This window comes from Pelmatolapia mariae, linkage group LG3_W (genome assembly GCF_036321145.2).
Source record: "Pelmatolapia mariae isolate MD_Pm_ZW linkage group LG3_W, Pm_UMD_F_2, whole genome shotgun sequence".
Lineage (NCBI taxonomy): Eukaryota > Metazoa > Chordata > Actinopteri > Cichliformes > Cichlidae > Pelmatolapia > Pelmatolapia mariae.
In genome coordinates, this window is record NC_086229.1 from 37,696,746 (window position 1) to 37,708,610 (window position 11,865).

An 11,865-nucleotide genomic window follows, 5' to 3' on the forward strand; every position below is an offset into this window, starting at 1 on the left:
GAGTGAAATCAGTCCAAAGTAACAGAGTGAAGAGCAGCAGATGAAGCACAGAGGACACAAAAAGGAAGGAAAGAAGGAAACAAGGTCCATCTGTGTCCTTTCAAACAAACAAGCATCAACATCCAGGACTGAAACATCAATCCACATATTTATACACATATTTATTTAATGAGAATAAAACAAGAATATTTATAACACATCAGCAATAATCAGGCCTGGGATCCTCCTGGTTACAAACAGGGTCCAGGACTGGGACACTCAGGTGGATCCTGCAGGGTCTGGTTCAGGAAAAGGTGGAGACCAACAGAAACAGTTTTAGTAGAAAGGTATGATTTCATTTATTTGAAGAGATCAGAGCATTATTCTGATTATTAAGCTTCAGTCAAATATACTAATGTGCACGGCGCCGTGACACTTAATGATCTGTTATTGTACATTTGTCACATGTGTGTATTTGTTGTTGTATTGTTGCTGCCATGATGCATCACATGGGACCATCACACTACCACCACCATATGTGACTGTTGCTATGAGGCTCCTTTTCATTGATGCTGTGTTAGTTTCAGATGTAACAGGACTCAAAGCTGTCAGAAAGCTTTTGTCTCATCAGTCCACAGAGTCTTTCCCAAACGGGATCATCAACATGTTGTTGGACAGTGTGAGACCATCCTTTGTGTTCTTCTTGGTCTGCAGTGGTTTTCTCCTTGGACTCCTCCATGGATTCTCTTTCTTATTGTTCAATGATGAGCTTAACTGAGGCCTGCAGGTCTTTCATGTTGTTCTGGGCTCTTTGTGAGCTCCTGGATGTCGATGTGCTCTTGGAGTCATGTTGGTGCCACTGGCTCCAGGGAAGGTTCCCACTGTTCCACACTTTCAGCATTTGTGTCTAATGGCTCTCACCGTGGTTCAACAGAGTCCCAAAGCCTTAGAAATGGCTTTGAACCCTGTCCAGACTGACAGCTGTGACTCTGTCAGCTGGTTGTGTAGATGGTGGCATTATGTGTTGCTGTTTGACATCTTTCAGCCTGTTCACTTTCTCACACGGGTTCTGTAGAAGTTGATGAGTCTGTTGATCCAACAGGTCTTCTAGTAATCAGGCTGAGTGTGTTTGTCAAACTCAGCTTTAGAAACAAATGTGCTTCATCACAGTTCATCCATGATTGAAGCAGAGGGGCAGTTATTTTTGCACACAGCTCAGGTAGGTTGGGATCACCTTTGTGCCTTAATCAATGACATCATCATTTATTTACTTGTGTTATCTTTGTCTAACAGGAACATTTGTGTGATAACAACAGTCAGAAATGACTGAGTGAAAAGACTTTTTCACACCACTGTGTGTGATCGTTGCCCCTGGGAGAGTTCACTTATCTGCAATGAGAGGTGTGATCAACACGAGTGCACGAGTGTCACATGACTCACAGCTGTGCATGCAGTGGCAAAAGGCTGAGTGTGTGCCATCAGTCTGTACTCAGTCCTCACTCTGAGCCTCACATCTTCCTGCTGCTTCATGAGAGCAGAGCTGAACTTCCTGCTGTGGGAGAGACGAGGAGGATCCTGGTGCAAGAAGCACAAATGATGCAGTTTGTTTCCTGTTTACACTCAAAGTGACTAAAACCAGATTTATGAAAGTGTCATTTCTGTGTGCCCCACTGATGGAAACATCAGCTTGTATGAACTGTTCAGTCTGATGGATCCTCTGAAGTGTGTCAGTGAGCTGTTGGAGTAAAGCTTAGTTAGACTTGGACCTGGTTGGTAGTCGTCATAGATCTGGACCACGGCTGGCTTCAGGTCGTCCACTGGGAGCTCCTGGATGATCTCTGTGGTTGATGGTGTGTCCTTTGATAACTGGACGAGACAGAAACAATCGCAGACACAGTTTGTACCAAAGATCATCATCTGGTGTCCCCACTGTGGACTTCTCTGACCTCCTCTAAGGACACCAGAACAGGATCTTCCTTTGGCTCAACACGACTCACCAGGAGGCCACGTTTGAGCTGTGAGGAGATGACATCATCACAGTGATCACATGACGTGTTGGTAGAGTCTGTCTAATGACTCACACTGTGGGGAACATCCAGGACCACCATGTTTGTAGTTTTCTCCTTCCCACTGTAGCTGTGTTTGAACAGTGTGTGCACACATGCTCTTCATCACCCACAGTGACTCCACGCTGGTACAGACTCTCCTCTAACCTGTCACATACTTACAGGGATGTATTTCCACAGTCAGTCTGGCTCTGGCAGATTCACCTGTGGGCTCCACCTCTGTGTGGACTTTCACACTGAGAGTGGGGACATCAGCAGGTGTTGGGATGTTGTAGGTGCACAAATCTGGGAAACAAACAGAACCAATCACAGCTCAGTGCAGCCTGCTGTCACTTTTCTACACCGTGACACTTTTATATTTATATCTCTATATTTATCTCTTTATCTTAATATTTATCATCAATATCTGTGTTTCTCATTTTCTATCAGTGCTTGATGTTTGTTGTGTGTTTGCTGCTCCGACAGCTCAGTTTCTCTCTGGGATGAAGAAAGTTTCTCTGATTCTCATGTAGACACAAAGTGACTTTATTGATTTTTAATTTAGTGTAAACAGAATTGTACTGTGTGCAGTTCTTACTGTCAGCTCTAATGTTGTCTATGAAAACACATTGATTACATGTGAAAATGCTTCTTTAGCGTTTTATAAGTACAAAGAAACAAAGAAAGCCTTTGTTTGACACCAACCAGGACCTGGTCACATGATGCTGTCACTGAGCTGCACTGAAGCACATGCAGCTTCACCTCCAGCCTGTATTTTCCTGACACATCCTGCAGCGCCTCCTCCTGGTGGAGCAGTTTGTTGCCCTGAACAAATGTCAGCTGACTGCTGGGAGCCTGAACTGTCCCTGTGCTCCAACCTTCAGGACTGAACACCAGAGTGGAGCAGAGAGCCTGAAGAGCCTCCACTGTGTCCTACAGGATGGATTCATTTTGACATGAAGTTCAAACTGCCTGTGTCACTTCAACACACTCTCACAAAAGAGTTTCTAACCTTCACTTCCTGGTTAAATAAAGGTTAACTGTTATTTACAGGCTGTTACGTGTAGTTGGTGCACAGAAGGCTGTTCTGTTAAAACAACACATTTTTAGACCAAAGTCAATTTCATCTTGTAAATAAAGAATAAAAACATCCCTGCCTGCTAAAACAAGTCTGCATATCTGAGAGAAAAGCAACAACATGAAAGCTTCAGGATTATTTCTTCTGATTTGGTCCAAGACTGTATATGAACTCAAAGATGAGCTTCATGCTGTTCGGGTGGTGTCGTACCTGAGTGGAGGAGAAGCCTCCGTAATAGTTCTGCTGCCCAGTCAGCCACCTGATAATACCAGAGGCATATCCCAGATCCTCAGCAGTCGGGGAGGCGCTGAGTTTGGCCAACAGCACATAAGAACTGATCTCCACTGACAGGGAGGCTGATGTTTCTGCTGCTGTCTGAGACCAGCAGAGGAAACCTCCTACAAACACAATAACAGTCACAGTGATGCTAATAAAGCTGAATGATGTGCTAAAAGATGACTCACCTTCATGTCAACAAAAGTGCTGCTTACTAGTTACTATTTGTGCACCAGGATGCACCACTTTCAGATAACCTTCTGGTCTCTTTGCATATTTACAATGACTCCACAGGGAAAGTTTTCAGTATTAGACAGAAACTGATTACAATGCTGCCACCAGCCTCTAGGATGGGATTAGAGACGTGCAAAGCAGCCGGTATTTGTATCTGTGTTTGTATTTGTTGAGGGGGGAAAGTATTTGTATTTGTATTCAAGTAAAATTCAAAATAGGTGTAAATGTCCATTATAATACTTATGGATATGCAATATTATTTGATGGTTTTCTATAAATGCAGCAATGAACATGTAACAAAGCCTCATCCATGGTTAAACCAACAACTAATAAAATACCATTGTGAACATTATGAACCCACCACCACCCGTCCTTGTTGGAGGACGCTGAACAGACAGTGAAACTGACTTGCAGGGGCAGAACATGGCTGTGAGGATGAATTGGTGCTGGTGGGGGGGGGGCAGACAGTACCAGGAATACGATGCTTTAAGTGCATGTGATTATGCATAACAGATGTTGACAGATGTTTGATATCTCTGCCTCTGCTGATCTGACTTTTGCACACATTACATATCACTTTGGTTTCATCTGCAGCACTGACTGTAAAATGCTTCCACACAGAACATTTTTTTTGGCTGGTGGAGGACCAAGAGGTGGCTCAGCAGCAGCAACACTCTTTTCTATTTGGTGCCCAAATCCATGTGGGGAGTTTCAGCCAAGTTAATGAGTGACGGGAAGCTATGCTAAGGTTAACTGACCTATAGTCTACATCTTGCTGTCTGCAAAAGACAGAGTAATTTAAATGTACCATGTAACTCCCACAAGTGCATACAATTCGACACAACTACACAATCATTGTGTTAATCTTTTAAACCGAACGTTAACGTTACTCTGTCAACAGCCTGTTGTCTAAATGACCGAGCTAACAGAGCTGAGCGAACATGAGAGACCCGACTGCAGACGTCAATAATGCAGCGTAATGGAATAATCTCCCGATCTTCACTAAAGTTATAAACTGCCTCTGGAACTCAGTTATGGTACAAAAACATATTTTCAACAATAATAGTGATGCAGTTCAGTCTTTTATGGCCCAGCCTCTCTGTTGCTGTGTGCAGCAGCCTGTGACACTCACTCATCCGGTCATGCACTGCAGTCTCATAAGGAAACTCAGCTTTTTGATATAAAGTTTTTCTTGTTCCTGAATACAAATATTTTTAAAAGTATTTGTTCGAAATAAGTATTCGTAAAAAACACATTATTTGTGCCTTTCCGAATACCGTATTCGGGTTCGGCTCCACTCCTAGTTGGGATTATTGTCCTTTGCTGATGCATGTATTGTACAGCCATGAGGAGCCTTAATAATGCAGCTGCATTTTTTATCCACCATAACAGAGGTTAGTGTTCAACTCTGTCACCACTCTGGCCACATGTTGCCACACTTGTACTTCCAGCTCTGAGCTGCTGCTGCTGAACACGTTACTTGTGTAATTATGTCTCCAAGCAGCATCACAGCTTTCAAAGAAGAAAAAAAACATTATTTCCTGATAATGTCTGATGTGCTTGTACAAGATGTGAAAGACTGGTAGTTTGAGGAAATCAGGACACCTTTCAAAAACATATTTTCTTGCACAGAGCAGTGAGCCTTCTTGGTTTCCTTGTAGATTAAAAACAGGATTGGAGTGATGAGGTACGCGGTGCTGCACGGCTGTCTGTGGGATGACCTGTACATCAGAACCACATCAGCCCAGACCCAGACATCTACCAGCACGAGTACAGAGCCTTTATCTCACATGTTTGAGCATTCGTTCACCTTCATCTGTTTGTTCTTATTGACAACTCTTCATCCAGTCCACCTTAAACACAGTGGGTGTGTTGCTGGGAATGGGAGTTACCTCATGGAGCTGTTATTGCAGTAAAACTCGTTTTTGTGTGTGTATTTCAGTCCATATGAATTCATGTACCTCTGTGTGGAGATCCTTGTGTACATATTGAAACCTGTCTGTGTTATCACTCAGCCAGGCTTTTCAATCGGCTGTTTTTGTTTTTAATACGTGACCTTTGCTAAAGTTCATCCAAAGGTGCAAATGATGTGTGACAGGATGTAAAGATGTGTTTGCAGAGTTGTCTGTAGGACAACAGTTTAGTGATCCTGCTCTGTGGCTGACAGGCTCAGTTTATCTCCAGCTCAGCACTAACAGGTGAATATTGCACAGGCTGAGGTGTGATGTTAGAGGGCTGCTCGTGCTGGTTGTGCTGATCCAAGACAGGCTCAGTTGGATAGATCTGAATGCACATCTGTGTCAAAATACTGCAGTAAGTTCACATGTGGTAAATCCACTGCATCGGCACAACCGTCACTACCAGGCGACTAATGTGACACTTGCAGACTGAGTGATGCTGGTGGTTTGTACTGAGTGTGAGACAGAGCTGACCCCTGGCCTCAGGGTGGAGAAATCTGAAAATGTAGCCAAGGTCACATGTAAGAGGACAGTGTTAAGGTTCGTAAATTGAGGGGGACTCCAAAATAATGACCACTGATCCGGCCGGGTAAAGTTAGACGACATTTTAATGAATACACGCAGCGTGGAGCCAACACTGTACAGATTCAGTGTTGAACTGAGTTACAATAGTCAGAACAAAGACTTTATAGGGGTGAAATAGTCCAGCCCCCCTTCTGTTACCAGGCAGATCCAGTAAAGCATACGTCAAATCAAAACCACAATGACTTTTAACATAGTTTAAAAGAAGATTGTCTCGTCTCCATCCAGGTGTCCTCCTGTTGTCCCCGGACGCTCGCTTATCTGTCTGGAACATCAGCACACGTTCTGCACAAACTATCACATACGCACGCACAATTTTGCAGTCGCAAGCAAAACATGATTAACTTTTACCTATATAACTGAGTCTTTCTACGATGTGTGTATGTGGGTGTATGTGTCAGCCTCTGCTTGCACTTTGTTTCACCTCTCAGCTCCCCAGCTAGACCTTGTAACCTTTCCACTAGACAGAAGGCCAGCACGTACACAACTTGAAACTATATATGTAAGTTCTAGACTAAAGGTCACATTCACATGAAGCTACTAAAAGTATAAACAAGACTACTTAGCTATTAAAACTTACCACTTAGCTCAAAAGAGTATATGTAATAAAGGATAATCAAATAACTGAAAAATATGACATGTAAGCAGGTGTTGCGATTCCTTTCAGAGCTCCTGTCATCCCCACCGTGTATTGGCTGATCATTAACGCCTGCCAAGAGTTTCTGACCCTCCTTGACCAAGAGCTACAGCTCCTTTAATAAGCACAAATGCAATCATGTATAAAAGATTAAAATCCTTTTCCTTACGTAGGGGTTTTTCCCCACTCTGCCAATATGTTTGCTCCTGTCACTTACAGTCAAGCTGTTGAAAATTACAATAGTCTGCATGCTCTTTTGGAAGTTGCAAATTATATCCTGACCAGGGCATCTTTCCTGACCTGACATTAGTAAATAACAATCAGCTAATGTTGTTCATGAGACTAAAATCATCTCACTGTGGTAATGTAAATACAATATGGCCAATATTATATGTATTGTCAGATTATTATGACATATATATATTACAGGATATATTACAGCAGTGAGCTTGAACTCTGGGTCAAAGATTCAAGTTGCAGTTATTTATATTTCCTATCACCTTAAATCTTCACTCAAAGACAAGTATCTCTGACAGTGTATATGTAGATGTTTTATATATAAGAGACAAATATTGTTCGTTTAATATGTTGGCATTACTAAATTTGGCTCAATGCTTACATATATGTGTAAAAAGAAAATGTACGAGCTGTGAAAACTGTTTCTGATAAAATGAAGAGTAGACTGATATATTAAATATTCCTTTATTGGGTGAGAAAATCAGACCATGTCATAACTGCTTTAAGTCATACAGAATAGATATCAGAGCCTTAAACAGGCTGACTTCTGCTAAATGGGTCAAACTGGGCAGAAAGTATACAAACACATAACATCCTTATAGAATATGATGTAACACTATAGATCAACTTACCTCAGAATATATAAAGCATATAAACAATTACAGCAATATGATGCAACAAACACAGCAGTACTACTAATCCAAAATACTCAAAGCTTCATAGAACTGAAACAAACATTTATTTTTAGCTCCATTCTGCTGCTGATACATACTTTAGGTTTCTGAATATTAAACTTGTTGCTGCCTTTCATAGTGTGTAACTTGAAGGCCCTGAGTACTTTCTCCCACACTGAAAACACTGGGATGATAACATTATTTGAACATTACCTAATAAGACTGATTCAGGACAGACAATTAGTTATTTTAAACTTTTCTAGCAGTGCTTCACAAACAGGGAACAGTCTGTCTATTCTCTCCATCTGTCAGCTGCTGCTGGCTCTTCCTCCTCCTCTTCCTCACACACTGCTGAGTTTGTCCTGGTGGATCATCAGGGGTGCAAAGCCTCACAGATGATGTGCAGCAGTGGGTCCCTCAGTCTGTCCTCACTCTGGACACTTGCAGTTGTCACACATGGAAATCAAATGTGTGATAAGCTGCAGGATTCAAACACAAGTGTAACTTATAAATACATGTTCATACTTTTATTCCACAATCAGAGAGAAAGAAACAGAGAGAGAGTGCAGGACAGACAGACAGGTGACAGTCTCAGGTGTATACACTGCTACAAAACAGCACAAGAGAAGGAGGATTTAGTGTTTGTGTTATTACGAGTGCTAAACAAGAAGAGTTCCCAGATGGTACAGTGGACACATGTGTGACTCCTGTGATTAAAGCATCTTTCTTTCAGCTTAACGAGTGAACCGTCAGCTCGTTCAAACACACGTTAAAGTCCGTTTGGCTCGACACCACCGAACAGAGGCAGCAATATAACATAGCTAACATTAACAGTGCAGTGAATCCTGCTTGTGCCGTGATATTCAGGACTGCAAACCGAGCAGCACCACTGACTTTCAGCTTGTTGTGTTTGTGGATATATGACTGACTTTAATTATCCATGAAATCATCAGATTCTCTGTAAGATTAAGGTCGACTATATATATATATATATATATATATATGTAGAAGTAAAGGCTTTAAAACCAAGTAAACGCACAAAGTACTAACATCGCTAATGTCACATAACTTTGCCGACATGTGGCCAACAGTAATGTTTTAATGTTCTTCGTTATTAAACATTTGCACATAAATAAGTGACATAATATTCAATACTTACTTTCAACAGTTCACTCTTCGGCCGCTCCCTCCTGCTGTCTGCCGTATTTTGCGGCAAAATTATCCACACCCACCGCCGCGCTATGAATTGTGGGATATATGGGACCACGAAGCGTGCACCGGACCACGCTTGATATTTGGGGAAATCGACGGCGCATTTGGAGTATGCATTTGAAGTTCACTTTGAATTGGGACAGCCGTCGTCGCGTGGCGGTGACGTAATCGCACTCAAAATGCGTACTTCAAGTGTGCAGTCTCTTAATTGGGACACAGCCATTGATTGCTCTGAAATCTCACTGACAGCCAATAGAAATAAAGAAAAGTCCAGACTGACAGTCTCTGTGGGGTTAGGCAGTGAACTGCTCACGCTGCGTTCAAGTGCATCACAAACTATTGGAATTGGATCCAACTTTGTGAAGCAGATTTCTTCTCAGCTGCTGTTTTGAACATTTCTCATTTCTTCGTGAACTATATTGAACTCTGTAAATGAACTGAGAACTATTTCTACATTTGAAACTATGAATTCAGTTTCCCATTCACCTCTGTACGTTAGTGTATAAATGAATGTTAGACTGGTCTCCATGGAAACACTTGGACTGGTCTCAGCTGCCTTCTTTCTGTAGTCATTCCAACAGAGTCCTTTCTCTTCTCCAGCTTCTGTTTGAAATCCTCTCACAGAGCCTGAATCCTGCTTTGTTGTCATGTTTGGGCCTGTGTTAGGCTGCTCTGTGTTCCTCTGCTTTAACACACACCTCACCACAGCAGCTGTGTGGGTCGTCTCTGTAGCAGCCATGTCAGCTTCTGATACCATGAACATCATCACAGCTCCTAACTTCACCTTCATTAGCTTTGACATTCATGTCTTTCTTTTCTCTCTCTGTTTCCACACAAGCTCAAAGTCTCTGCAGCCTGTTTTTATCTGCTATCATCAGATCTTCATCATCCTCATTCACATCCCTCACACACTCTACAGCCTCATCAGCGCTGACTTCATCTTCACTGACCGATGGAGCACAACATGAACCTGTGGAGGCTGAAAAACTGTTCTGTCAAACATAATCCCTGGCTATATGCTTGCAGGGTGGTGGGTCTCAGAGGACAACTTCTAACCCTGTTAAAGGCAACACGTGGAGTGCAACTGGCAGTGTGGCATAGCTGGCTCTGGCCTTGGGACTGTGTGTTTTATTTGATTCATAAAAGGGACAGTGGACTGTTTTATCTTTTATCTCTTGATTACTTTTGTCAATAAATTATCTTTTAGAATTTTATTGACTGTCATCTTTTTGCCCACGACTGAGACGGTTGGTCAGACCTAGAATCTTTCTTTGGGTGTGTTACAGAGTGTGTGTGCTGAAAGCAGCTGCTGTGTGTGTGTGTTTCACTTCTTATTGCACACTAAAACACACACACTCTCTTTCAGCTCAGTTTAGTGTGTGCAGCCAAACATCACGGCAGACTGCCACAGAGTTCAGCTTCCTCATAGTTTCACATAAGCCTTCACATCACTTCCTGTCCTCACAGGAAGCTAAACTCCGTCTCTCACAGCAAAGAACGGAGCGTTTGTCAGAGCCACACATATTCTTAAGGACAAAATCAGTGTTTCACAATAAAAGCCTTGTTAATACAAAACTGCCCAGCAGCTATTAGGAGGGCCTTTAATTTGAAATAGATGGAAAAGGAAGCAGAAAAGGTCAGCCAGCTTCAGCGGTCAGAGGTTAAAGGTCATGTGAATGAAGAAATGCTGTTCATACTTTGGTTATTTTTTCTGTCTGAACTGACAGGAAGTCCTCTGTGAGAAGCAGGAAGTCCTCTGTGAGAAGCAGGAAGTCCCACTTTTGTTTTTTTTTTTGGTGACTTTCAGAAATCTTCCAGCTCTATAAAATAAAGTGATGCTGGAAACATCGCTGTGGCAGATGGAGGGCTCAGCCGCCTCCAACCGAGTAAAGAGGTTCAGGCTCAGCAGCTCTGATGGTTCATTGGAGTTGTTTCCAAGATGGCGCCGCGTATGGATGCCCTGGTGCTTCAGTGCGTTACTTCTGTTTTCTTTTTGTGCTTAACTTGTGTGTCTGGGCACTCATCTGGATATTCTTACACCAGAGAAGAGCTTCTTAACTACAGGACTACAACACCTGTGGATTTACTTCCAATATTTGTCACATCTGCGGCAGATTTACTGCAGACTTTGATCAGGAAAGTGAGACGCCGAAGGAGAGGAAAGCGAGCCGGCGCACTCGTGCGTCTGAGGAGACGCGGACTGCGAACTGCTCTTCCTGGGATCTTCCTTTCCAACGTACGCTCACTCAGGAATAAGATGGACGAGCTGGCCCTGATGAGAAGCATGAACAGAGACTTTGCCTCCTCCTGAGTCTTATGTTTTACGGAGTCGTGGCTCTGTGAGGACATCCCGGACTGCGCGCTCAAGTTGGAGGGTTTTCATCTGCTGCGCGCGGACCGGCAGGCCTCTCTCTCTGGTAAGACCACAGGTGGAGGTGTCTGCTTCTACATTAATAGTGGCTGGTGCACAGATGTAACAGTGATTGCTCAGCACTGCTCTTCCTCTCTGGAATACCTTTTTATTCACTGCAAACCATTTTATTCTCCGCGGGAGTTTGCTTCATTCATCTTGGCCGCTGTTTACATCCCGCCAGATGCGGATGTGCAGGCAGCTCAGTGTGCACTCGCGGAGCAGATACTGCACATGGAGCGGACATTCCCGGACTCTCTCATTATTGCTCTTGGGGACTTTAACAAAGCCAATCTGAGCCAAGAGCTTCCCAAATACAAGCAGTATATTAAATTCCCGACCAGAGAGGAGAGGACATTGGACCACTGTTACAGCACGATCAGCGGGGCCTATCGCGCGGTGCCCCGCGCTTCACTCGGACTTTCTGATCACGTCATGATCCACCTGATCCCCGCGTACAGACAGAGGCTGAAGCTCTCCAAACCTGTCGTGAGGACTAAAAAAGTGTGGAGCAACGAGGCTGTGGAGGAGCTTCGCACGTGT

General features: G+C 43.2%; 1 pseudogene; it reads right to left on the reverse strand.

Moving 5' to 3' along the window:
• Nucleotides 1-1,323: 1,323 nt before the first annotated feature.
• Nucleotides 1,324-11,261, reverse strand: LOC134622524 (murinoglobulin-2-like; annotated as a pseudogene).
• Between the last annotated feature and the right edge of the window lie 604 nt (nt 11,262-11,865).